Consider the following 26058-nt stretch of genomic DNA (forward strand, 5'->3'; position numbering starts at 1 on the left):
TACTTGGTGTCTCTTGAGGACCACACATCCCGGCGACCGCAAGCGCGCCCGCCGGGCGCAGGCTTTCTGGCCCAGTCGGCCGCGGTCCCAGGCCGTTTCCGCCGCCCGCGCGGGGCCCTCTGGGACTTGTAGTTCCGAGTCGGACACCGCCCTCGGCGTGTCCGTGGCTCTGCGGCCATTGGCTGACGCGACGGGCGGGGGCGCCTCGCGGCCCTCGCCGCGCGGGAGGGTCGTCACGTGATGTTTGGGTCCTGGCTCCGCCCCCCGCCCCGCCCCGCCCGCCTAGAGCGCACGGAGCGCGCCCGCGAGCTACCCAGGCCCAGGTGAGGCGGCTGCGCGCGGCGGAGCCGGGCCGGCGGCGGCGGACCGGCGGGGCGAGGCTGGGTCGGCTCGGGGCCGCGCTCCCCAAGGCGGGGGCGGTGCCGAAAGGGGTGCACGGGGCCCGCGGGGCCCGCGGGGTCCGCGGGGCCGGGGGCGGGGCGGGGCGGGGCGCGCGTGGGGCGGGCGGGGCCTCCGGGAGGGGCGGGGCTGCCGTGGGCTGAGGCCTGCAGGGGGCGGGGCCAGGGCGGGGCGGGTCTCGGGGCGGAGCACTTGGGCACCGGGATGGTCCTCATGGTCCGCGAGTGGGAGGCAGCCGTCGAGGGAGAGCCCGGCCCCGCGTGCCTCTTCTCCGGCCCTTCCTGTCCTCCCTCCACGTTTGGCTTGAAACGTGCCTCCTGGGCACCGAGGATGAGGGCTCTCCCGCCTGTCCACCTTCTGTTGACCCCGATCTCTGCTGCCTCAGTGGACGCTCTTCGGGGACCTCCTGTCGGGAGACTCAAGTCTCACTCATGCCCTCTGGGCTCCATGCGCGGCGTCCACTGTGGCGGCCACTAGCTAGCGAGGCGCAGGCCTGGAATACTGCGGTCACGGCAGAAAGTTCTGAGGGTGAAGCAGCGGGACTAGAGGGGCCTCTGCCATGGCAGCTACTCCTGGCTCTGTCCTCCTCTGCCCTCTTCCTGCTCACGTCTTGGTTCCTGGCTGGATGGCTCCTCACCGTCCTTCCAGTGGGTCTCAGCCCACTTTCCTGACCACTCTTTCCTATCACTACCCTGGTTCAGATCCCTTCCCTTTTCCTTCCCAGCGCTTCATGTTTTGTGTTTGTCACTTGTTTGCTTTTTTCCTGCTTTATCCTGGATCCCCGTGAGGCAGGGGTTGCGATTATTTCTCACTATAGCCCCAGTGTGGACACAGTGTCAGGGTGAGGGGGCATCAGGGCAAGCATGTCAGTATTGGAGTGCTTCGGTCTGTTACAGTGGTACTTCCTAGTGGCTCAGCCTCATACACTGCAGGTCCTCAGTAGAAACCTCGTTCAGCAAATGCTTGCCCAGGAGTGGCTGTGGGAGAGTGGCAATCTAGGAAGGCTTCCTGGAGGAGGTGGAGCTTCCTGGCCCCCTGCACATTTCTCTCCTCCTCTGTTGGCCTGTTTGCCCTGGCTGTATCCCCGCTGCCTTCCCTGGGTGCTCCTCTGCAGGCCCTGAGGTGGGTGCCTAGGCACAGGCACTGCTGTCTGGGGGTTTTGGGTCTTGTGGGCAGACAGGAATCCTTAAGTCCCCTCCTGTAAGGTGATGGTCGGGACCTGGTTCCTGCCTTCTGCTCCAGCCACTTCTTCCACCACTTGCTTCGTGTGGCCCGCCAGGGCATAAGCTCTTACTTCCTGCACACCCCATGTCTTTTGTCACTGATATGAGACTGTCTGTGTCTTCCTCTTAGAATGCCTTGTACTCCGACTGTCCCCTACCTCCCCTGGGTTGGTTCACCCATGTCTGTGCCTGTGGCTCACAGCACCCTGCTTGTTACTGAGAGTTTGCTTGCTCTCTGACTAGTGTTGGGACTAGTGTTTGGGAGAAGTGAACTGTTGGTTCGACCTTTTTTTTTTTTTTTAATGCGCACAGGCATGTCTGTGGTTGCTGGGTTTGTTTTGATTGTATTATTTGCTACAAGAGGAATTTAATCTGGGTGGCTCAGTCCAGCCATAATTCTTTCTTTTATTTGAATGGTGATTTGTGACATCAGTAGTAATGATGGGCTTGCTAGGCTGTGAAGGTAGCGGCCTCTGAGATTTGGCTGTCTTCTGCCAGAACACCCAGCACTGCCTGGCTTGTAAGCGTTTGCTGGATCCGTAAATGGAGGAGTGGGTGATGAAAGACGAAAGTGGAGGGAGAATGAGCAGATCAGAGTGAAGGGGCCTGTTCTGCCTCCTCCAGCGCTGTTGCCCTGGGGTGTTTGATGCTGGTTCTTGTGCGTGTCCTTGCTCTCTGCTCTGAACGTCCTTGTCCTGTGCGGGTGCCTTAGGGCAGAGGAGGCAAATACCACTCACAGATTTTCTTGAAGCCAGACGTGAGAATCAGAGACGAAACGTGGATAAAGTAACTGCTTAGGGCAGTCACTCGTACCACAAACATTAGTGCACACTATCATCTGGGAGACAGTAGTGAACCTGACATATAGCATTCTTGTTGCTGTAATAAATAGGACCGTTTTAAATAGTGATAATTGTGCCGGGGTCCAGCCCCGGTGGATCCAGGGTAATTCGAAGCAGGGACGGAGTCAGCGTCCTAGGAGTTAATGGCTTAATTAAAGATATGCAGGGAGATAAGAAAGAAATAGTGTAGTTAGGAAAATACTAGTGGAGAAAAAGAGGCTGAATAACTTGGTTTACGTGGAATACCAATAAAATCTCAAGAGATTTGCACGTAGGCCACCGGCACCCACTTGAATAGCAGAAGGTGCCCCACCTTGGGCTCCCTCTCACGTAGATCTTAGAAGCCAGGGCAAAATTAGCAGGCTTGGCAAGTACCCATGCTCCAGATGGGAATTCAGCCAGAAAAACAGAACAAGAAAGAAAGACACGGGGGAATCAGTCTTTGCAGAAACTGATCCGTTTTCTTTATTTTCAGGTTTGCTTATATACCTTTTGTTACGCATAGAGACAAACGGAAATTTTAAAGTCACACGGGGGTCGGCAGTCCTGACCTTTATCAAAATCAGGTGCTTCATATAAATGTATACAAAAAGGTCTTAGGGGTTTTACGTCATCTTCTGGCCAGGGGGCCTACTAACATTTTATGATCCTTTCTTTCTGATAATGGTCAGTCAACTAAAAAACTTATTTACCAGGGGTGATTTTTCTTAAACCAGGCACCACCTTCTGAAGGTACCAGATAAAGTTGCATCCCTATAGGGTGAGGGTGTAGTGGGTTACAATTAAGAAAGTAATTTACTTAGCCTAAGGTTTAACATGATTAATCTTAAAGGTTAATACTTATTTCTCCTATATGCTAGTTATATATTCATTAACATGTATAAGGGCAGGGGATTTAGCAGCAAACCTTGGCCCAATAAATGAAAAACCCTTCACCAGCATGATTTTTATCTTTAGAAAAACCCAATGCTAACTAACACTTTCAAAATCCTCCAAACTCTCTGTGCTGTTTATGGTTGAGAGGTTGTAAACAATCATGTACCTAGTAGCAAGAGTGTGGATAATCCTGTCACACAAGCTAGTCTGCCAGCAGAGAGGTTTGACCTGAGACACCCTTGTCACGCCCAGGAATTTTTATTAACTGGAGCTGTAGGTTAACTCCTCTGAGAGAGGTGGGGGAAAGCCCCCCGTAAAGTCAGAGGTGTAGGTGAGAGCATAAATCAGTAAAGTAGGCAGACTCTGGTTTTGGGGGTAGATGCTGGGGAACAGGGGGTTTCCTGAGGCTCGATCCCGCCTTTGCGTATGCCGAAGCCTCCTTCCTCATGACCTTTGCCACGGGCAGAGTTCCTCACGCTGGCTCCCGGCATAATTGTTGTGAAGAAGGTTAGGTGGCATGATAGAGAACGGAGCACTAGCAATAGAAGGTGAGTTGGAAGTGCTGTTGCTGAGGTGCGGGCGCCGAGGCCCTGGGAGGGGCTGTGGGAGTCAGGGAGTGTCCGGGAGGCTGGTGTGGCTGCCCCACTTCTGAGCAGCCCCCTGGCTCCGGCAAGCTGGCTCCGGCCTGCTTGTGCGGCACACTCGTGGGAACACAGAACTGACAGTTGTCACTCTCTTCATATCGTAGCTGTGATGGTCACCACTGCTTACGGACCCCTGGGGTCTGCCATGCAGCTGCTGGGTTCCTTACATTCCTAAGATCAGGACACTTCCTAGGGCCGGGTAGCTTATCCAGAGTCACAGGCCCATAAGTGAGCGGCCGGGATTTGAACTCAGCCCGCTGGCTCCTGAGCCTGCTGACCACTCTGTCGCCCTGCCCACCCAGCACTCCTGCTCTGCTGCCTCCCGGAGGATGGATGGGAGGCTGCTTACACCCCAGAGGATGCCCTGTCCCTTGGAGGACGTCTGTGGTGATGGTGGTGGTTACCCTGGTAAAGACTTAATCCTAAACTCCCCTCAGTGTTGAACCAATGTTCTCAAGCAGAGCCAGGCAAGGGTCGAGGGCATCAGGGAGCCCAGGTCTGGAAGTGTGTTTTTGGCTGGGGTTGGGAGGAGGCTGGCCTGGAACTTGGAGTTCTGGTTCCCAGTGCCACGGATGAAAGGAGGTTAGAGTGAGCCCACCGTTGGCCGCAGCTGCTCTCCAGGTCCTGTGGAAAGGTGTCCATGTCTAGTCAAGCATTATTAGGGCTTTCGTATCAGGCGCTATGCTCGGGCACCTGTCTGTCCGTGTCTGTCTTCTGATGGCCAAGCCAGACCCTGAATGTGGCCTCTGTGAGGGGGTGCAGACTGCACCCATACTGACTTGGAAGCTGGATATTGAGGGTGCGGGGTGGCGGTGGCGGTGGCGGGTGGGATGCTGCCTCGGGAGGACGGAGGGCAGGCCCCTCAGGAGATGAGGGGGCATCAGAGCTCTGCTCAGGAGTCAGCGCCAGCCGGGGGCATCCCCCCGCCTCCTGCCCAGCCACCTCTGGCTGCCCTCCACTGGGATCCATAATCCATTCCTGCCAAGTGTTTGGAAAGGGACTCATTTCACACCAGCAGCCCGGAACCAGTCCCTCCCACGGTAGCCCAGCAGCCTCCGCCCAGGCCTGGCTGCCCTCAGCACCGGCTCTCAGTGGCCGTGCTAACGAGGAGCTGGATCCCTGCCCTGGCCTGCCCTCCTCCTGCCAGGGTGCTAATGAGCTCGCGAGGGTGGGAGATGGGCCTGGGCTCCAGAGCCAGGGCCCAGAAAGGCTTCACTTGCAGGGCTGATGTCGCAGCTGGTCCCTGCACCCCCCAGTCCTCCCTCAGTGTCCTGGCTCTTCTTGCCCAGGGGCCAGTCTGCAGCATCAGGCTGCCTGTTGTACTTGGCCTTCGCAGCTCTGGCAGTGTGACCTGGACGTCTTTTCAGCCTCTGGTCGAACCGCTGGGCTGACTTCTCGGCTGCCCAAACCTGTCCTCTGGGATCAGCTCTGCTGCCCCGCTGGCTTGAATGGCTGGGCGCCAACCCCACCTGGTCTTAGAGTTGCTGGTCAGAGCAGGGAGGAGGGGAGAGGGGATGTCTGTTTTCCTGAGGCTGCAAAGTGCAGGGCAGGCTGGGAGCAGGACCATGAATCCAGCCCCAGAACCTGGGCTTTATCCAGAGTGTCATCAGTGTGGGGTTGTGGAGAGCTGCCGGACCAGTGGTGGGAGGGGGCCCCTGGAACTGGGGCTTCTAGTCAACCCAGCTGCCTGCTCCTTCTCCCTTCACCCAGAGCAGCTCTGGTCTCCCCCATTCTGTGTGAGCTCTCTGGGGATGATTGTGTTTGAAGAAAGGATCCCGCAGCTGGAAAGCTCTAAAGCTGGCTCTGCCCTCGTTTTACACTGGGGAGGGGGTGGTGGAGGCCTGAGCCACCTGCTGCTGTAGGGTGCAGCCTTGTCTGGCCTCCTGTCCGGCAGTGTGCACTGCTGCCCACCTGTGCGAGGGCTTGGAGGCCCGTGGAGGAGGGGCCCCACAGGCAACATGCAGGCAGGGCTCTGTCTTAAGAGCCAGGATGGCCATCTGGGCAAGAATGAAGTCAGGCAGGCGTGGGTGGGGTTGGATGAGCAGAAGTCCTGGCAGTGTCGGGTAGGTCTTGCTGCAGTAACGAGCACCCCCCAGGTGCCAGCAGTGTCAAGCCACAAGGCGGCTTGTGCCTTGGGAAGGGCGCCCTTCCTCCCCTTGCTTGCCCTTTCCTCTTGGGACTGCCCTGTGCCCAGAGAGAGGGTGAGCCGTGCGGGGGTCCCCTCCTATGGTCCCCACGTTCCAGGGGGCCGGCGCTCGGGAACCAGGCCAGACTGAATGCGTCCTCCATTCTCTCCACCTGGCAGCCTTGGACATGGATGCCAGCAGCCCAGTGTCTTTTAAGCTTTATATTTCGCCACGTTGTGTGTTCACGTTGTAGGAACGGATTCCGAGCCTCCTGTGTGCCTTTACCCGGTTTCTCAGGAAGCTGTAGCACAGAGTCACACCCAAGATACCAGCAAGGACGCGGTGGAAACACAGGCTGTTCTGTCATGTGGTATTGCTCTTGTAGCCATACCCACCTCCCTGCTGCCCTCGCCCTCCTGAATTCCTAGGAAGCCCCAGCCTGTCCTCCTTTTTTCTTCTGTCATTTCAAGAGTGTTACACAAATGGAATCAGACAGTATGTAGCCCTTGCGGACTGACTCTTTTCATGTGGTGTAATCCCCTGGAGGTTTTTCTTGCTTGTCACACGTATCTGTACTTTGCTGCTTTTTGTCACTGGGTCTGCCGTTCTGCGGTGTGAATGGACCGCAGTCTAACTGTCCCAGTGCCTTGTGCTTTTTGAAAAGTTTACATAGTTCAAAAGTAAAAACGTATAAGGAAGGGACTTTTCTGGTTGTCCAGTGGCTAAGACTGCACACTCTCGACGCAGGGTCCGGGAACTTGATCCCACATGCTGCACCTAAGAGTTTGTATGTCACGAATAAAGATTCCCCTGTGCTGCAGCCGGGCTTCCCAGGTGGCACAGAGGTAAAGATTCCGCCTGTCAGTGCAGGAGATGCAGGAGACGTGGGTTTGAGCCTTGGGTCTGGGAGATCCCCTGGAGGAGGAAATGGCAACCCACTCGAGTATTCTTGCCTGGAGAATCCCATGGACAGAGGAGCCTGGTGGGCGACAGTCCACGGGGTTGTGCAGAGTAACTGAAAGATGGTGCGTGGTGCAGCGAAGAGGGATGATCCCGAGAGTTGCAGCTGAAATCTGGCACTGCCAGGTGAGTAACTGCATGAATCTAGAAACACGCATTAAAGAGACACACAAGGACGCTGGCAGCAGAGAGGTAAGGGTCTCCCCATCCCAGCGGGCCAGCTCCATGTCTCCACACGTGACTCTGCTGCTGGTCCCTTACCTGTCTTTCCACATATATAAGAATATGATTATCAACCAAATAAGAAACTTATACCCCCACCCCCCGCCCCCCCGCCACAAACCAAAGAGTCCTGGCGGTCTTCCCCCGGCAGTACAGAGAGCTTCTCTTTTCCTTGTCGACAACTGCAGAATGGTTCAAATACGGATATTTCAGAATCAATTTAACATAGTCTCCTGTTGATAGAAATCTAGGTTTTTTTCAGTCTTTGAGTATGACAGAATGAACGACTGGTTCGTATGTCGTCTGGTGCGTGTTTGTAGGATGTATGCTCCAGGTCGGAAGACTCAGACCTTCCTCATTAGGACACACTGCCAGCGCCCCCCACCAAAGGGGTGCCCCGATCCACACACCCTCGGGAGTTGTGGGTGCGTGTCCTCCAGCCGCTTCCACGCTGAGTGTGGTCAGGCTTCAGAGGGGGACAGTCTGCCTTGCCTGTGTGATGAATGAACTTGGTATCTTTTAATGTATCAAAGAGCCATTTGTGTTTTCCTTGGGAGCTTTCTGTTCCTTGACTTTGTTCGTGTTTTGAAAGCCGCGTTGTTGGTTCTGTTTTCCCTGTTGATTGTGGACGTGGGCTCTCTGAGTGTCAGCTGGATTCCGGGCATTTGCTGCCGCGTTTTGTCGTCCTCACTGTCTTGCCACTTTTGTGCCATCAGATCCGTCAGCTTTCATATGTGGCGCTTGGATTTTGAGTTGTAGTTGATGAAGGCTTCTTTGCTTCGAGGTCAAAAAGAAATCCTGTGTTTTCTTCTCATTCTCGTTGATTTGCTTTTAAAGTTTTTATTCATTTGTATTTTATTCTGGCATATGGTGTGAGATACGGATCTGACCTTAATTTTTTCCAGATGATTTATCGATAGTCCTGTCCGGGTTATTAAAGAGTCCATTTCTTCCCCCATTGGTTTTAGGGGCTAGCTTAGCCATGCTCCAAACTGCCATTTGTGTTTAGAATTTAAAATTATGTGTTTATTGGGATAAGAGCACTTTACCTAAGACCTGTGTGGCTGCATGGCATAGGAGCGGTGGAGAGGAGATACCTCATGTCCAGGGTAAGAGAAACCCAAGTAAGACGGTAGGTTCTGAGAGAGGCATCAGAGGGCAGACAGACTGAAACCACAATCATAGAAAACTAGCCAATCTAATCACACGGACCACAGTCTTGCCTAAATCAATGAAACTAAGCCATGCCATGTGGGGCCACCCAAGACAGACAGTTATGGTGGAGAGGTCTGACAGAATGTGGTCCACTGGAGAAGGGAATGGCAAACCACTTCAGTATTCTTGCCTTGAGAACCCCATGAACAGTATGAAAAGGCAAAAAGATAGGACACTGAAAGAGGAACTCCCCGTCTTGGTAGGTGCCCAATATGCTACTGGAGATCAGTGGAGAAAAAACTCCAGAAAGAATGAAGGGATGGAGCAAAAGCAAAAACAACACCCGGTTTTGGATGTGACTGGTGATAGAAGCAAGGTCCGATGCTGTAAAGAACAGTATCGCATAGGAACCTTAAATGTTAGGTCTATGAATCAAGGCAAATTGGAAGTGGTCAAATAGGAAATGGCAAGAGTGAACGTCGACATTCTAGGAATCAGCGAACTAAAATGGACTAGAATGGGTGCGTTTAACTCAGATGACCATTATGTCTACTACTGTGGGCAGGAATCCCTTAGAAGAAATGGAGTAGCCATCATAGTCAACAAAGAGTCCAAAATGCAGTACTTGGATGCAGTCTCAAAAATGACACAATGATCTCTGTTTGTTTCCAAGGCAAGCTGTTCAGTATCACGGTAATCCAAGTCTATGCCCTGACCAGTAATGCAAAAGAAGCTGAAGTTGAACGGTTCTATGAAGGCTTTCAAGACATTTTAGTCTGACACCCAAAAAAGATGTTCTTTTAATTATACGGGACTTCAATGCAAAAGTAGGAAGTCAAGAAACACCTGGAGTAACAGGCAAATTTGTCCTTGGAGTACAGAATGAAGCAGGGCAAATGTTATTAGAGTTTTCCCAAAAGAATGCACTGGTCATAGCGAACACCCTCTTACAGCAACACAAGAGAAGACTCTGCACATGGACATCACCAGATGGTCAACACTGAAATCAGATTGATTACAGTCTTTGTAGCCAAAGATGGAGAAGCTCTATACAGTCAACAAAAACAAGACCAGGAGCTGACTGTCATGAACTCCTTATTGCCGAATTCAGACTTAAATTGAAGGAAGTGGGGGAAAAGCACTAGACCATTCAGGTATGACCTAAATCAAATCCCTTATGATTATACAGTGGAAGTGAGATAGATTTAAGGGACTAGATCTAATAGAGTGCCTGATGAACTATGGACGGAGGTTCATGACATTGTACAGGAGACAGGGATCAAGACCATCCCCAAGAAAAAGAAATGAAAAAAAGCAAAATGGCTGTCTGGGAAGGCCTTACAAATAGCTGTGAAAAGAAGAGAAGTGAAAAGCAAAGGAGGAAAGGAAAGATCTACCTATTTGAATGCAGAGTTCCAAAGAATAGCAAGGAGAGATAAGAAAGCCTTCTTCAGTGATCAATACAAAGAGACAGAGGAAAACAACAGAATGGGAAAGACGAGAGATCTCTTCAAGAAAATTAGAGATACCAAGGGAACATTTCATGCAAAGGTGGGCTCAATAAAGGACAGAAATAAAAAAACCACGAAAATGGTACGGACCTAACAGAAGCAGAAGATATTAAGAAGAGGTGGCAAGAATACACAGAAGAACTGTACAAAAAAGATCTTCATGACCCAGATAATCACGATAGTGTGATCACTCACCTAGAGCCAGACATCCTGGAATGTGAAGTCAAGGGGGCCTTAGGAAGCATCACTATGAACAAAGCTAGTGGAGGTGATGGAATTCCAGTTGAGCTATCTCAAATCCTAAAAGATGATGCTGAGAAAGTGCTGCATTCAATATGCCAGCAAATTTGGAATACTCAGCAGTGGCCACAGGACTGGAAAAGGTCAGTTTTCATTCCAATCCCAAAGAAAGGCAATGCCAAAGAATGCTCAAACTACTGCACAATTGCACCCATCTCACACGCTAGTAAAGTGATGCTCAAAATTCTCCAAGCCAGGCCTCAGCAATACATGAACGGTGAACTTCCAGATGTTCAAGCTGGTTTAGAAAAGGCAGAGGAACCAGAGATCAAATTGCCAACATATCCGCTGCATCATGGAAAAAGCAAGAGAGTTCCAGAAAAACATCTATTTCTGCTTTATTGACTATGCCAAAGCCTTTGACTGTGTGGATCAGAGTAAACTGGAAAATTCTGAAAGAGATGGTAATACCAGACCACCTGACCTGCCTCTTGAGAAAGCTGTATGCAGGTCAAGAAGCAATAGTGAGAATTGGACATGGAACAACAGACTGGTTCCAAATAGGAAAAGGAGTACGTCAAGGGTGTATATTGTTACCTTGCTTATTTAACTTATATGCAGAGTACATCATGAGAAATGCTGGGCTGGAAGAAGCACAAGCTGGAATCAAGATTGCTGGGACAAATATCAATAAGCTCAGATATGCAGATGACACCACACTTATGGCAGAAAGTGAAGAATAACTAAAGAGCTTCTTGATGAAAGTGAAAGAGGAGAGTGAAAAAGTTGGCTTAAAGCTCAACATTCAGAAAACTAAGATCATGGCATCCAGTCCTATCACTTCATGGCAAATAGATGGAGAAACAGTGGAAACAGTGTCTGACTATTTTTTTGGGCTCCAAAATCACGGCAGATGGTGATTGTAGCCGTGAAATTAAAAGACGGTTACCCCTTGGAAGGAAAGTTATGAGCAACCTAGGCAGCATATTAAAAAGCAGAGATATACCTTTGTCAACAAGGGTCTGTCTAGTCAAGGCTCTGGTTTTTCCAGTAGTCATGTATGGATGTGAGAGTTGGACTATAAGGAAAGCTGAGTGCCGAAGAATTGATGCTTTTGAGCTGTGGTGTTGGAGAAGACTCTTGAGAGTCCCTTGGACTGCAAGGGGATCCAATGAGTCCATCCTAAAGGAAATCAGTCCTGGGTGTTCATTGGAAGGACTGATGTTGAAGTTGAAACTCTAATACTTTGGCCACCTGATGCAAAGAACTGACTCATTTGAAAAGACCCTGATGCTGGGAAAGACTGAGGGCAGGAGGAGAAGGGGATGACAGAGGATGAGATGGTTGGATGGCATCACCGACTCAGTGGAGATGAGTTTGGGTGAACTCCGGGAGTTCGTGATGGACAGGGAGGCCTGGCATGCCGCAGTTCATGGGGTCGCAGAGAGGCAGAGACGACTGAACTGAACTGAACTCTCTTCACAGGCTGAAGTGCACAGAGCCGCGCGGCATGCACGTACGAGTACCACATCCTGCTGTCCAGGTGCAGCATTGCCAGCCGTGCTCTGGAACTGCATCGTCTTGCTTCCCTGCAGCTTTCTTCCTGGTGATTAGCAGCTCCCCTCTTCCCCGGCCCAGCCCCTGGCAACCACTGTTTTACTCAGTGGTTCTCTGAATGAGACTGTTTTATTCATTTATTTTTAAAAAATTCATTCATTTATTTTCTTTGGCTGTGTTGGGCCTTAGTTGTGGCACCTGGGATCTTCCTTGGATCATTATGGATCTTTTCTGTGTGGCTTCTGGGCTTAGTTGCCCTGTGGCCTGTGGGACCTTAGTTCCCTGACCGGGGATTGAACCTGGGTCTCCTGTGTTACAAGGCAGATTCTTAACCACTGGGCCGCCAGGCGAGCCCCTGGCCTGTTTCAGGTGTCTTACACAGGTGGAGTCATGCCCTGTTTGTCCTTCTGTAACTGGCTTATGTCACTTTGCATAATGTCCTCAAGGTCCATATGTTGTCGCATATGGCAGAATTTTTTTTTTTTTTTAAGTCTGAAGCTGTCCACCACGTGGACCTCGTCTTCATCTGCAGATGGGACTGAGGTTGTCTCTACGTCTGGGCTGCCGTGAATGACCCTGCGGTGACCATGGGGGGCATCTGTCCGAGATCCTGATTTTAATTCTTTCAAATAAATGCTCAGAAGTGGGATCACTGAATCGTATGTGTTGTGTTAGTCGCTCAGTTGTGTCCGACTCTTTGTGACCCCGTGGACTGTAGCCCACCAGGCTCCTCTGTCCATGGGATTCCCCAGGCAAGAATTCTGGAGCGAGTTGGCATTCCCTTCTCCAGGGGATGCTCCTGGCCCAGGGGATGAACCTGGGGCTCCTGCCCTGCAGGCAGATTCCCCACCAGCTGAGTCACCAGGGAATCCCTTTGGTTTGGTTGCCAAGTTGTGTCTGACTCTCTGTGACCCCGTGGAGCATGGGTAGCCCACCATGCTCCCCTGTGCCCATGGGATTTCCCAGGCAGGAATACTGGAGTGAGTTGCCATTTTCTTCTCCAAATGCTCAGAAGTGGGATTGCTGAATCGTATGGCAGTTCTGTTTTTAATTTTTGAGGAAGCTTCCTGCTGTTTGCCGTATCAGCTGTGCCATATTTCATCTCTGCTGTCAGTGTTCCAGGTTCCAGGTTCTCCACATCCTCGCCAGCACGGACTCTCTCACGCTCTCTTGTTTTTGATCGTGGCTCTTCTGCCAGGGGTGAGGTGACGTCTCACTGTGGTTTCGATCTGCGTCTGCCCGATGGTTAGTGACGCTGAGCATCTTTTCATGCTCCTCTTGGCTGCTTGTATGTCTTCTTTAGAAAAATGTCTGTTCAAGTCCTCATCCCATTTTATAATTGGGTGATGTGTTAGTTTTCTCTTTTTTAAGCTATTGAATCGTAGGAGTTCCTTATGTGTTTTGGAGATTAACCCCGTATTCGATACACATCATGCTTTACTTATGATGGTCTTAACAACCTTACAGTGTTTGACTTTTCACGATGTGAAAGTGATACGCGTCCATGTTTCGAGTTCTGAATTTGATCTTTTCCTGGACCAGTGAGGCAGGGTGGATGGTGCTCTCTCCTGATGCTGCGCAGCGGGTAGCACCCCGTCAGCCCTGAGAGCACAGGCGTGCACAGCTGGGCCCTGGCCAAGTTCTGTATTCGTTTTCAGCAGCGTTCAGTCTGAGACGGTCCATCCGTGCTGTATCTGTGCTTAGTTGCTCGGTCCCATCCGACTCTTTGTGACCCCATGGACTGTTGCCCGCCAGGTTCCTCTGTCCATGGGATTCTCCAGGCAACAATAGTGGAGTGGTTTTCCATGCCCTCCTCCAGGGGATCTTCCCGACCCAGGTATTGAATTGGCGTCTTCTGCATTGCAGGCGGTCTTTACCACCTGAGCCATCAGGAAGAGACAGTCCATACTTTCGTATAAAATAGGCTTGGTGCTAGATGGTTTTGCCCACTTGTAGGCTGATGTGATTGTTCTGAGCACGTTTCAGGAAGGCCAAGCTAAGCTGTGACCTTTGCTGAGTTCGATGTATTAAATGCATTTTCAATTCATCTTCAATTTACAATGAGTTTATCAGGGTGTAACCCCATTGTGCATCAAGGAAGAGGTCCCTGTAAATATCTCCTCCAGTTCCGTGGATGCCTTTTCACGCCGATGGTTACTTCCTTTGCTTTGCAGCAGCTTTTTTATTTGTTGTAGTCCCACTCAGCTCTTTTTTTTTGTTTGTTTGTTTGTTTGTTTCTGTTACTTGGAGGTTTTGGTGTCATATCCATGAAATCTTCGTCAAAACCAACGTTTTGAACCTTTGTCCCTGTGCTTTCTTCTCGCAGTTTTACAGTTTGGGGTCTTCTGTGTAAGTCTTTAATTGACTGAGTTATCATGCATTTGTGGTGTACGACAGGATCCAAGTTCATTGTCTTCCAGGTTCAGCTTCAGTTTCCTGGCGTCGTTTGTTGCGGAGACTGCCCTTTCCCCATGTGTGTTCTTGGCGCCCGTGGCAGATCCGTCTGCTGTCGGTGTGTGAGTGTGTTTCTGGGCTCTCCATCCTGTCCCGTCGCTCTGCGTGTTTGTCTTCCGCCGTGGCGCACTGTTTCAGCGGCTGTTGCCCTGTACTGTGTGCAGCGTGTGTGACTCGTCCACCGTCATTGCCCTCTCAGGACTGATGACGTTGCTTATCAGCTGCTGCCTTGTCCCTGTGTGCAGCTGTAGTCTCTATTTATTATGAAGGCCTTATGCTATGTTTCTCTGGTGGCTCAGAGGTTAAAGCATCTGCCTGCAATGCAGGAGACCTGGGTTCGATCCCTGGGGTCGGGAAGATCCCCTGGAGAGGGAAATGGCAACCCACTCCAGTATTCTTGCCTGGAGAATCCCATGGACGGAGGGGCCTGGTGGGCTACAGTCCACGGGGTTGTAAAGAGTCAGACACGACTGAGCGACTTCACTTTCACTTACTGCTGTGTTTCAGTATCTCAAAGAACTCATTGCTTTTTTGTCATAATTTTTTTTGCCTGTTCTAGGCTATCTTTACATATGAATTCTGAATTAGCTTGCCTGTTCTTTACTCAGACACATACACATATTTGCATCCCTAAAACCTGATTGGCTTTGGATTGGATTGTGTTAAATGTACAAATCAGGGACAGTGATGTCTTTATGACGTTGAGTCTCGCTTCTGAAGGTGTTGTATTTTCTCGGTTGCTTCTTAGGTCTCCTTTTCTGTAATGCTTTCACATTTTCTTTATTTGCAGGAATTTTATCTAGTATTATTGTTATTATTATTTTTTGCTGTACCGCATTTCTTGAGGGGTGTTAGTTCCCTGATCAGGGATTAAACCCATGTCCCCTGGGGTGGAAACACGGAGGGAGTCTTAATCGCTGGACCACCAGGCGAGTCCCATGTCTTTTTAAATGTTGTGGTTAGGAGTCTCTTCTGCATATCCTTTGTCTGTGTGTGCACATGTGACTACTCTTGATTTTGTCCCGTGTTGCCTTCCTTGCTGAATTCTGCTATTTTTTAGGTAATTTTCTTGGGTTCTGCAGGTACCCAGTCTTAGCAGCTGCAAGTAGTGACATTTAAACTTCCCTTCCAGTTTCTGCATTCTGGGCTCCTTCTTGTCCCTGCTCGTGTGAACAGATCGTCTAGCATTCTGGGGAGCAGTCATGCTGGTGTTGGGCATCTCTTGGCGGGCACGCCTGGGGTTTCCCCGTGGGGCAGACATGGGTTTGGAATGAGACACATGCCTTCCATATGTCAGGGAAGAGCCTGTGCTGCCCATTTTATTGAGCATCTTATTTGTAATAAAACTGAAGAATTATTGTTGAATTTGTTTAGTTTTTTTTTTTTTTAATCACCTATGGGATGATCATGTGACTTTTCTCCTTAGACATAGTCATATGATGAACTGTACTCAGGGGAGTTGCTAATGCTGAGACATTCTTGAGTTCCTGGAATGCCCTTCACGTGGTCTGACGTGGAATTCCTCGAAGGTGCTGCTGGATGCTTTGTGCTGGTTAATTGATCATCTGTACTGCTTTTCATAAGGAAGCTTGGTCCGTCATTTTCTTTTCTGGTGTGTACTTTTCGGTTTTGGCAGCAGGGTTCTACCTGCTTCGTAGGTATCATTGAGATGTGTTTTTTCTGATGTGTTTGCAGAGTTATTGAATAGCATTGGACTAGGTGGGAGCTGCAAAGAGCACAGCTGAGCGCCTGGCACACGGGCTCACGCACGTTTGGTCTGCACGGTGTTGGTAGAGTTTGTGAAACTATTGGGACCTGGTGCTCTTCTGTTCTGTTTCTATTTGGAGGAAGAAAATCCTTTAATATTTTTCTTTCTTTTTTGGGGGGGGTCAGTTATAGATATTTTATTTTCCTAAAATCATCAGTTTCATCCAGGTTGTTAGATTTATTCATGTAGACTCGAGTGCAGCTATTGCTTACTATTCTCTTAATTTCCTTGGTTCCTGTGATTATTTCCTTTGCTCTGTTTTTTTTTTTTTCCTTGGTTGGATTGGCTATTTGTTTGCACTGTAGGGTTTTCTCTTCTTCAAAGATTCACCTTTTGGATATTTTTATTAAATTAATTCCCTTGTTTTCTGCTTCTGAATGCATCACTTTTTGCTTATAGTTAATTTCTTTTGCTCTCTCCCAGTTTATCCTATCGTTCTTTTCTCTAGGTGTTTAGATGATTGATTCATTTGTTTCTGTTCTTTTCAGAAAAGTGTTTACTATTTAAAGGCCCTTCCTTAAGTTCTGATAGTGTGTTTTCCTTATCAGTGCTGTCTGGAAGTGCTGTCATTTTGGTTTGCAGTCTCTTTTCTGGTCCAAAAGCTGTTGAGGAGTAAGTCTTAAAAGCGTCTTTTGATTTCTTGGTTTTGTTGTTGCTCTGGTTTTAATTGCATTTTGATCAGAGAACTTCAGTTGTTCTCTTTTGAACTTTTTGGGTTTCACGAGGTTCTTCTTGTGTTTCTGACACGGAGTCAGTTGTCAGTTTTCCGCAGGTGCTTGGAAAGGAGATCTGCTCTGTCTTCTGGGTGTCAGCGGCCAGTGTGTGTCCCGGTCAGTGTCACCATCTGACTGTGTGTGGGTCACGTGTGTCTTTTGTCCACCTGCTCTGTCGTTGACAGAGAAGTGAATTGCATTCCTGCGTGAGTGTTTCTGTCCTTTCCTCCTGTGTCTCCTGCGACTACTGGCGCCTGTGGACGAATATCATTTTTACCCTTAACCCCGCCCTTTGCCTTGTCTCTGTGCTCCCCAACTGCGGGTCACAAAGGGCTGCCCACCCCTCCTTGTGCCTAGCGTGCCTTCACGATCCTTCTTCCTGTCGCCTTCTGCTTCCTTCATGAGTGTTTCTTACATGCACGTGAGGCTGGATTTGCTTTACCCGCTAACCTGAGAATCGTTTTTCTTTGACTGGAGAAGTTAGACTCATTCACGTTGTGGTTCAGTCGTTAAGTTGTTAAGCCTGCAGCATGTCAGGCTTCCCCGTCCTTCAGTATCTCCCGCAGTTTGCTCAAATTCATGTCCATTGAGTCAGTGATGCTGTCAAACCATCTCATTGTCTGTCTGCCTCTTCTTTTGCCTTCATTCTTTCCCAGCATCAGGGCCTTTTCCAACAAGTTGGCTCTTCACATCAGGTGGCCAAAGCATTGGAGCTTCGGCTTCAGCATCAGTCCTTCCAGTGAACATTCAGGGTTGATTTACTGTAACATCGACTGATTTTATCTCCTTGCAGTCCAAGGGACTCTCAAGAGTCTTCTCCAACACCACAGTTTGAAAGCATCAATTCTTTGGCATTCAAGTCTTCTTTCTGGTCCAACTCCCACATCCTTATGTGACCACTGGAAAAACCATAGCTTTGACTATCTGGAGCTTTGTCGGCAAAGTGATATCTCCTCTTTTTAATATGCTGTGTAGGTTTGTCATAACTTTCCTTCCAAGGAGCAAGCGTCTTTTAATTTTGTGGCTATAGTCACCGACTGTAGTGATTTTGGAGCCCAAGGAAATAAAATCTGTCACTGGTTCTACGTTTTCCCGTTTATATTTGCCATGAAGTGATGGGATTGGATGCCATGACCTTATTAGTTCTTCGAATGTTGAGTTTTAAGCCAGTTTTTTTTCACTCTCCTCTTTCACCCCCATCAAAAGGCTCTGTAGTTCTTTGCTTTCTGCAATAAGGGTGGTGTCATCTGCATATCTGAGGTTGTTGATATTTCTCCCGGTGATCTTGATTCCAGCTTGTGATTCATCCAGCCTAGCATTTTGCATAATGTACTCTGTATGGAAGTTCAATAGACAGGATGACAGTACACAGCCTTGATGTACTCCTTTCCCAACTTTAAACCAGTCAGTTGTTCCATGTAAGGTTTTAACTGTTGCTTTTTCTCTTGCATTCAGAATTCTCAGGGAACAGGTAAGGGGGTTTGGTATTCCTGTCTCTTTAAGAATTTCCAGTTTGTTGTGATACAGACAGTCAGTGGCTTTTACATAGTCAATGAAGCAGAGGTAAGTTTTTGGAATTCCTTTGCTTTCTCTATGATCCAGCGAATGTTGGCAATTTGATCTCTGGTTCCTGTGCCTTTTCTAAACCCAGCGTGAATACCTGAAAGTTCTTTGTTCACTACCATACTGCTGAAGCCTAGCTTGAAGGATTTTGAGCATTACCTACTAGCATGCAAAATGAGCACAATTGTGCTGTAGTTTGAACATTCTTTGGCTTTGCTTTTTTTGAGATTGGAATGAAAACTGACCTTTTCTCGTCTTGTGGCCACTGCAGTGTCTTCCAAATTTGCTGACATATTGAGTGCAGCACTTTAGTAGCATCATATTTTAGGATTTTAAATAGCTCAGTTGGAATTCCATCACCTCCACTAGCTTTGTTCTCAGTAATGCTTCCTAAGGCTCACTTGACTTTACACTTCAGGATATCTGGCTCTAGGTTAGTGACCACACCATCATGGTTATCCTGGTCATTAAGACTATTTTTTATATAGTTCTTCTGTGTATTCTTGCCACCTCTTCTTAATCTCTTCTCCTTCTGTTAGGTCCTTACTGTTTCTGTCATTCACCGTGCCCATCCTTGCATGAAATACTCCCTTGATATCTCCAATTTTCTTGAAGAGATTGCTAGTCTTTCCCCTTCTATTATTTGACATTATCGTTGACATTAATTGACTTTAGTTGCGGAGAAGGCAATGGCGCCTCACTCCAGTACTCTTGCCTGGAAAATCCCATGGATGGAGGAGCCTGGTGTGCTGCAGTCCATCGGGTCGCTAAGAGTCAGACACAACTGAGCGACTTCACTTTCACTTTTCACTTTTATGCACTGAAGAAGGAAATGGCAACCCATTCCAGTGTTCTTGCCTGGAGAATTCCAGGGACGGCGGAGCCTGATGGGCTGCTGTCTGTGGGGTCTCACAGAGTCGGACGTGGCTGAAGTGACTTAGCAGCAGCAACAGCATTAGTTGAGGGCCAGCCGGACTGTCTCTGGGCCCGTTGTGCTCAGCACCACGGACAGCTCTGCAGGCGCCTCTGTCCTGCCAGCCCATCCTACCCATGGATGCCTCCTCCCTGCAGGCCTTGGGGCAGGGCGGGAGCCACCGGCCTGCCCTGTGTCGTGGGTGGACATTCGGGAGGGGTTGCAGGGAGTTGCTGTGGGTTAGGGGTTGAGGGCAAGCTCTCCTTTCCCCAGGGGCTCCTCCAGCTGGGTCTGCACTTTCAGCTCCTGGGCACAGAGCGGGGGTTTGGGGCCCAGCCCACACCTCCTGCCTGTCACTCTGGGCAGTGACACTTGTGATTTACCTTTGCTGTCTGCAAAAAGAGGGATCCCCATCTTCCTGTTGCCACCCACCCCTCCTGTGGGAGGGGTCTTGTCCTCCTCAGCCAGTTAAGTTGCTGATGTTTCTCCTGTGAAAGCAGCAGACTGCAAGCCGTCTCCCAGCCTCTGTCTCCTCAGCATGGCTTCGTCCTGTTGTCTGTGAGGAGGTGGTGGCTGTGACCTGGGGGTCGCCATGGGGCTGGTGGCTCATGGAGGACACCCTGCTTCCATGAATGGGGGCTGAGGGGTGGGGGAGGGCGGGAGTTTCCTGTCCCCAGTCATGCTGCTGTTGGTGCTGCTCCTGAGGGTGGGTGAGGCTGGGAGGGAGCCACCCCCTAGGACACTTAAGCAGTGATGGTGGTGATGGTGCTTCCAGAAGCACGCCCGGCTCCCAGCACACCGAGCCCATGCCTCCCCGCTCCCTCTGTGCGGTGGGGGCTTCCCCAGGGCCCCAGCCTTCCCACACCGGGGGCCTTCCATGAACTTAGCGAGTGTGTGCCTGTCTTCGCCCGGGACAGTGAGAGTCTCCTCCCTCCCCGCAGGGAGAAGAAGCATAAAGCCTTTGCCATTGGGATCGAGGTGGCAGGTATGTGCCTGTCCCGTTTTCCTGCAGCCAGCGGTGCCCTCAGCACACCTGTCCTCAGGACGCCGCCGCGGCCGGTGGCTCCCCACGAAGGGCTGGGGAGAGTCCCGGGGCTTTGGCTGTCTCGTCGGATGACCTTGGCTGTCCTTGCGTCGCTGGCCTCTGCTGGGGGAGCTGGGTTGAGACACCCAGGTGTGTCCTGAGCTCCGGTCTGATGTGTCCACTGCCAAGTAGGGGGCCAGTGCAGCACAGGCTTTGTCTGGAGACAGTCCTGGGTCTGGATCCCACCTTGTCTCAGGTCATCTGGGCTTCCTGGGCAGGTTCCTAACCTGCCTGAGCCTCAGTCTCCTATCTGTGGCGTGTAACAGCAGAGGCTCCTTCCCCAAGGTTAAATGACATGGTGGCCATGGGCTGCAAGTCCCGGGCCTGATGCGGGCTTGTCCCCAGAAAACAGGCTGGCTCCCCTCCTGAGCGGGCTGTGCTCCAGAGAACGGGGCCCCCGGCTCCCGCTTCCGCCATGACCCTCCTCCACCCCCACGCCTCTCCCTGGAAGTCTGAGGTCTGTGGGGGGCAGGACTCCTGGCCGCTGCAGCTGTGCCGTGGGCTGCCGCCCCTGCCCTCGTGACTCAGGCCCAGTCTCCATGCTCCCTGCCCGCTGCCGTCCTGGGGGCTCGGCTGATGGGCAGGCAGCAGGGCGGTGGGCAGAGCCAGGCCCTGAAGCCGGGCCTCCCGCGGCCTTTCCGGGGAGGGCGGTAGGAGGGGCTGGGGTGGGGGCGGGGTGGCAGGTGGGGTGGGGGAGGGCCTGTGTGCCCAGCGTCCCGACCACCCTTTGGTGCTGTCAGCAACCCCTGCTTCCCCGTGGCTGTTCTGGGCACCGTTCTCGGGGTGCCTGGGGTGCCTGGTTGGCGCTGTGTTTGACATGGAATCCAAGTTGCTATAGCAACACTCCACTGCGTATCACTGCAGCCCCCGGCCCCTCCTCTGCCTCTGCACACACAGGCACACGTGCGTGGGGCCCTGGGGTCTGGCCCAGGTGTGCGTGCGTGGTGAGAGGTGGCCCAGCCGGCTCTGTGTCTCAGGGTCTCCTGGCAGTGGTGGGTGCTGCAGGGCTGGGACGTGGACGGAGCAGTGAGCACGGCTGGGGAGCTGACGCGCTTCCAGGACTTAACTCAGCCCCGTGGAGAAGTAGGTCTGTGGCCTCATCTCCTTGTCACAGGTGCCAGGAGGTGCAAGTTCTCTCAGCTAGGAGGTGATGAGCTGGGGACTCCTGGGTGCAGGCTGCTCCGTGGCCAGGGGCAGGGGCCACTGGGTGCCCTGGCCTGAGCCTGCTGCGGCTGGGTCGAGGGTCAGCCTGGGTTCCTCCTGGGCCAGGCTGGGGTTGGCTGGGGATGAAGACCCATTTGTGGACGGCTGAGCCTTCAGCCTCCACCAGGCTGCAGAAATTAACAAAGTGACCTGAAAGCAAGTGGCTGTGCCCGTTTGCTGAGGCTTCCCAGGCAGGCTCCCGGCTGTGTGCTCTGCAGACATGGGTGTCACCAGGCCAGCTCCCATGGCCCCAGGTGGCCGGGCATGGCGTTGGCGTGCCACGGGCCCATATGCCGGCAGGCTGCCTGAGGATCTGCTGTGTACTCTTCCATCCTGGGCACAGTGGTGACCGCGGCCGCATGCCACCTGCTGCCTGCGCGTCTGGACCAGCAGTGCTAGCGTGTGTGTTTGCTGGGCTCAAGGACCACGTTTCTTTCCTTCTCCTGATCATGAAAGTGACATGTGGGCCTGGCAGAGAGCTTGGGAGGCCCTGGCCCGCACCAAGGCAGTTCGTCCGCCCGCAGCCTCCTGTGACCCACCACCCACTCTGGGCAGCTCTGTGGTGGGACTCACGTGCCGTCTTATACATTAACAGAGTGCGCTTTAGCGATGTCCGTTCTTCATGGTGTGTGGCCATCACCACCTGATTCCAGAACCTTTTCACACCGGCACAGAATCCCTGTACCCCTGGCGACCACTTGCCGTTCCCACCTCTGATCTCCTGTGGCCCGGCCTTGTCCGGCGACTGTGGGTTTGTCTCCCGTGGACGGGATCCACCCCCACCCCTGCCGTGGTGTTTCCAGGCCCTGTTGTGCGTCTCCGACGGCTCAGGGCGTGTGAGTGTGTGCAGGTGGGTTGGCCGTGACCCCTGAGGTGCCACATGTCCCTTCTGCTGTTGCACAAATGCCGTCGCTCGCTGGGCTCTGTCCTGCTTCTTGTGTTCCCCTTGTGGGTCCTGCGTGTCCTGTGTGCCACGCACCTGAGCAGCCCGAGCAGACGGAGGGCTCCAGTGCGCCCCCCGCCTTCTTGGTGTGTGTCTGGGCTGCCTCCAGGAGTGAGTGACGATGGCCCAGGAGTGGGGTGGCCTAGTGGCGGTTCCTCTGCCCCCGCGGCCAGGACACGCACCCCTCAGGGTAACTGTGTCCTGTGCTTTTCTCACGTCATTTTTCACCTTGGTGTCGTGTGTGAGCATGTCCCCCACAACTGAATCTATACTTTTAACACTATTTAAATTCTCTGCGTCATACTCTATTTAGATACCTAACGCGATGTATTTAATTCTTTATTGCTGGCTATTTTGGTTGTTTCTGGCTTTGTGTTTTTATTTTGTAGTGTTTCTGGCTTCCCGAGTGCTTCCTGTCTGATTTGTCAGCGTAGAGCTCTCGGGTGGGTGCAGGGTGTGGTTTGCCGGGGCTGCTGCAGCCCTGCCTCTCTGATCTCCCGCGGTGCCAGGGGACCCTGAGGGCACAGGGCTGCTCTCGGGGTGGCGGAAGGCACTCCCAACTGTGCTGTGATTTTTTTTTTTTTTTGGCCTTACCACCCATGTGCAGATTTCCTCACCAGAGATGGAACCCATGCCTCTTGCAGCGGAAGCCCCGAGTCCTAACGTCCGGGCCACCAGGGAAGTCCCCGTGCTGTGACTGTGGGTGGCGTCTTCCCACTCAGCCTGTCACGTCCCTGGGGGCCGGCGACCGGGAGCTCTGGGTGTTTGGGCGCCTGAAGCTTCTGTCCTGCATGGGTCTGTCTTGCCGAGCAGTCTGTTGGGGAGTGGCGAGCCTTGGGGCCCTCGCAGCCCGCCTGGGCTCGGTCTCCCCCCCCCCCGCCCCCCCACTCCCCGACCCCTCCCTGCCCCGCCTCCACCTCAGTCCCTCCCTCCGTTTCAGGCGTTTTCATTTTCGAGAACCCTCCAGGGGCCTGTAATCCTGGATTTCCCACTCATAAGTGATGTGTTCAGAGCTGAGTCCCCTGTGACTGAGCTCCAGCGTTCAGGGTCCCTGGAGTCTGTGCCAAGAGTCTTCTGCAGGCCGCCCCTTCGCAGGAGCAGGGGTGGCCAGGCGGTGTATCCCGGCTGCTTTTCCGTCCAATGGGAGCGTGTTCCTCCCTCCTCTCCCTTCTGTCTCCGGCCTCCCTCACCTCCATCTGGGCGAGTCGTGGTCCCTGCTGGGCTCCTACAGCTGTGGGCTCAGCCCAGGTTCTCAGACTCTGGAGCCTGGCGGGCCGGGGGCTGTCCTCCTGCCCCCAACCCTGTCCTGGGCCCTGCCCAGCTTCCCCTTGCCCAGCCTGTGGTCAGGAGTGCAGGCCTGGGGCCCCTCCCCTGTGTGGCGGGGGGAGGGCCTCTCCTCCGAGCGGGGTCAGTGCCCCTCTGCTGCCTGGTGGTCTCGGGGTCCCCACCCTCAGGGTTCCCCACCTCTCCCCGGCCCAGGCTGCAGTGGCCTGGGGGCAGGTCCTGGGGGGTGGCTGAGGGCCAGTGCAGGTGGCGCCCCGGGGCCGGCCTGGGGGATGCAGTGCTGAGTTGTCTTTGCCCTTAGCCTGTATCCTGGTTTCTCCGGCAAGTTGTGGGGGAGGTGTTGGGGCGGAGTCAGGCTGTCCGCTGCCTCTCCCGTGGGTGGGGTGTGTGTCCGCCCTCCCGGTGTGAGCTCAGGCCACAGGCCCTCTGTTAACAGGCCTTTGAGACTGCCCAGCTGTCCTTTGAAGGTGCCTGAGCCAGCTCCCAGGGCCTGGGGCTGCGCCCTGCGGCTCCTTCAAAGACCAGATGGTTTCCTTCCCCAGGGCGTCCTGCTCAGTCCCCAGCCTGCTCTGCGTGCTCCTGCCCAGTCCTGGGGGCCTGCTGGCCTTTTCTCTGCGTCCCAGAGAAGGGGAGGTCTTAGTAGACTGGTGAGGGAGGGGGCTCTGGGGAAATGCTGGGGTCCGGATGTGGGGTAGGGGAGAGCTGCCTGGAGGCACAGGGGAAGGACCCAGACTGCAAGTGGCCTTGGTGCCAATGTGCCCCTTTGACCTGGGCCAGGTGGGAGCACTCCCCCACCCTGCTCCTCCCCCACCCGTGGGGGCCAGTGTCACGGGGGGCCTAGTTCCTGGAGGGGGAGACCAGGTGGGGGGGCTCGGGCGGGGCAGTGGGCGCGTGTGCACCTCTTGTTTCACAGCGTTTGGCTCCGAGTTCTCCCCAGGAAACTCCCTCATGCAGCTTCAGGGGAGCTTGTCTTTCCTCAGACTGTTCTCTCTCTCACTTGGGTGGCTGTTCTTCTTTGGTGCAGGCTCTTCTCACTATGTTAGGCACGAACCACTTTTTTCCCACACGGCTAACCAGATATCCCAGCACCGTCTATTAAAAATTGTATCCTGATGTCCGTATCTATGTGGGTCTCATTTTAGACTGACTGTTTCATCCCGTTGTTCTGTGTTTTCCTGCCCGGTTTTAATCATAGAGACTTTCTAGCACGTGTTAACAATCACATTGTCGAGATAGAGCTCACGTCCCCTACAGATCCCACCCCGACGTGTGTGCTCGAGGGGTTTTCAGGGTCCTCACAGGGCGACCGTCCATCACCGCCTGCAAAGCCCGGACCTCTGGTCACGCTGGACCAAGCCCCATACCCGCGAGCGTCGCCTGTCCGTGTCCCGCTTCTGCAGGCCCGCCTGTCGTGGGCGTTTTACAGAAATGGGGTCGTGGGTGTGTGGCCTCTGCGTCCGGCTTCCTTCAGTCAGCGAGACGTTTCCAGATCCACCGTGCCGCAGCAGTGTCGGCCCTTCCTGCTCTGGGTTTCTAAGCCTGAAGGATACAGTGCTTCTTATCTGCTTGTTTCCGTGGTGTCTTCCCGTGTGGACGCCCTGGGCTGGCTGGTGTTTACTGGGAGGGGAGGACGACGTCATTGTGAGCAGGGCCGTCCTGTCCGAGGACGGGGGTGCTGTCCACGCGATCCGCTCCGCCTTGGTCGTCGGGGAGACCGCCGTCTCTGAGGCCTGCGTTCCTGGACCTGTCCTCGCTCGGGCTGCTCTGGGGACTGGGGTTCTCCTCCAGCCCGCACCGGTGAGTTTAGGTGCTGCTGCTTTGCCCCGCCCGCTACTTCTGGGAGCTTTAACTTGTGTCGGCATTTCCGTCGCCGTGGTGCGTGGGTAGCGAGCGTCAGTCCCCACTTCCGTTTCCCACAGAGCAAACGCTCCTCTTAGGATTAGCGGGTGTTTACCGTTTTAAGAAATGTTTTTGATTGTCTTCATCGGGAGTTCTGTTGATGCTGGTTTTAGTGTCCGTCTGTGGGGAAACTCGTAGCGTTTCCCTCGGGTGGATGCGCTGTCGTGTTAATGGGTTCCTAAGGCCGCACGTGCCCCGCATCCCTGGAAAGGTGAGCAGGTCAGGACTGAGTTTGTCTCCTGCTGTGGCATTCAGTGCCTGGCAGCATATGCGTGGCCAGTGCTGGTGTGTAACTTCCCCGTGTTTTGCACTGCGTTCACCAGGTTTCTCTATCAGTGTTAGCATTGTAGGTGCCTCATACAAGGGTCCGGAGGTTGCCCTGCTCCGTCAGCACCCTGGAATAATTTATGGAGCTCTGGAAATGCTCGGCTTTGGAAACGTGGCAGGATCCCCCGCAAAACCCTCTGGTCCTGGTGTTT

General features: G+C 52.8%; 1 protein-coding gene and 1 long non-coding RNA gene across 9 annotated transcripts in view; both read left to right on the plus strand.

Moving 5' to 3' along the window:
• Nucleotides 1-232: 232 nt before the first annotated feature.
• TSNARE1 (t-SNARE domain containing 1) overlaps nt 233-26058 on the plus strand; it is a 114260-nt gene continuing 88434 nt past the window's right edge. For all 8 annotated transcript variants that reach the window (XR_011259140.1, XM_069600849.1, XM_069600854.1 and 5 more), the window contains exon 1: nt 233-323. The gene's annotated coding sequence lies outside the window, so the exon portion shown is untranslated. The remainder of the gene's footprint in view (nt 324-26058) is intronic.
• Nucleotides 3676-9914, plus strand: LOC138446054 (uncharacterized). The gene is made up of 2 exons (XR_011259116.1): nt 3676-3888; nt 6981-9914. It is a non-coding gene; the product is annotated as an uncharacterized lncRNA (long non-coding RNA).

Source organism: Ovis canadensis, chromosome 9, assembly GCF_042477335.2.
Source record: "Ovis canadensis isolate MfBH-ARS-UI-01 breed Bighorn chromosome 9, ARS-UI_OviCan_v2, whole genome shotgun sequence".
NCBI lineage: Eukaryota > Metazoa > Chordata > Mammalia > Artiodactyla > Bovidae > Ovis > Ovis canadensis.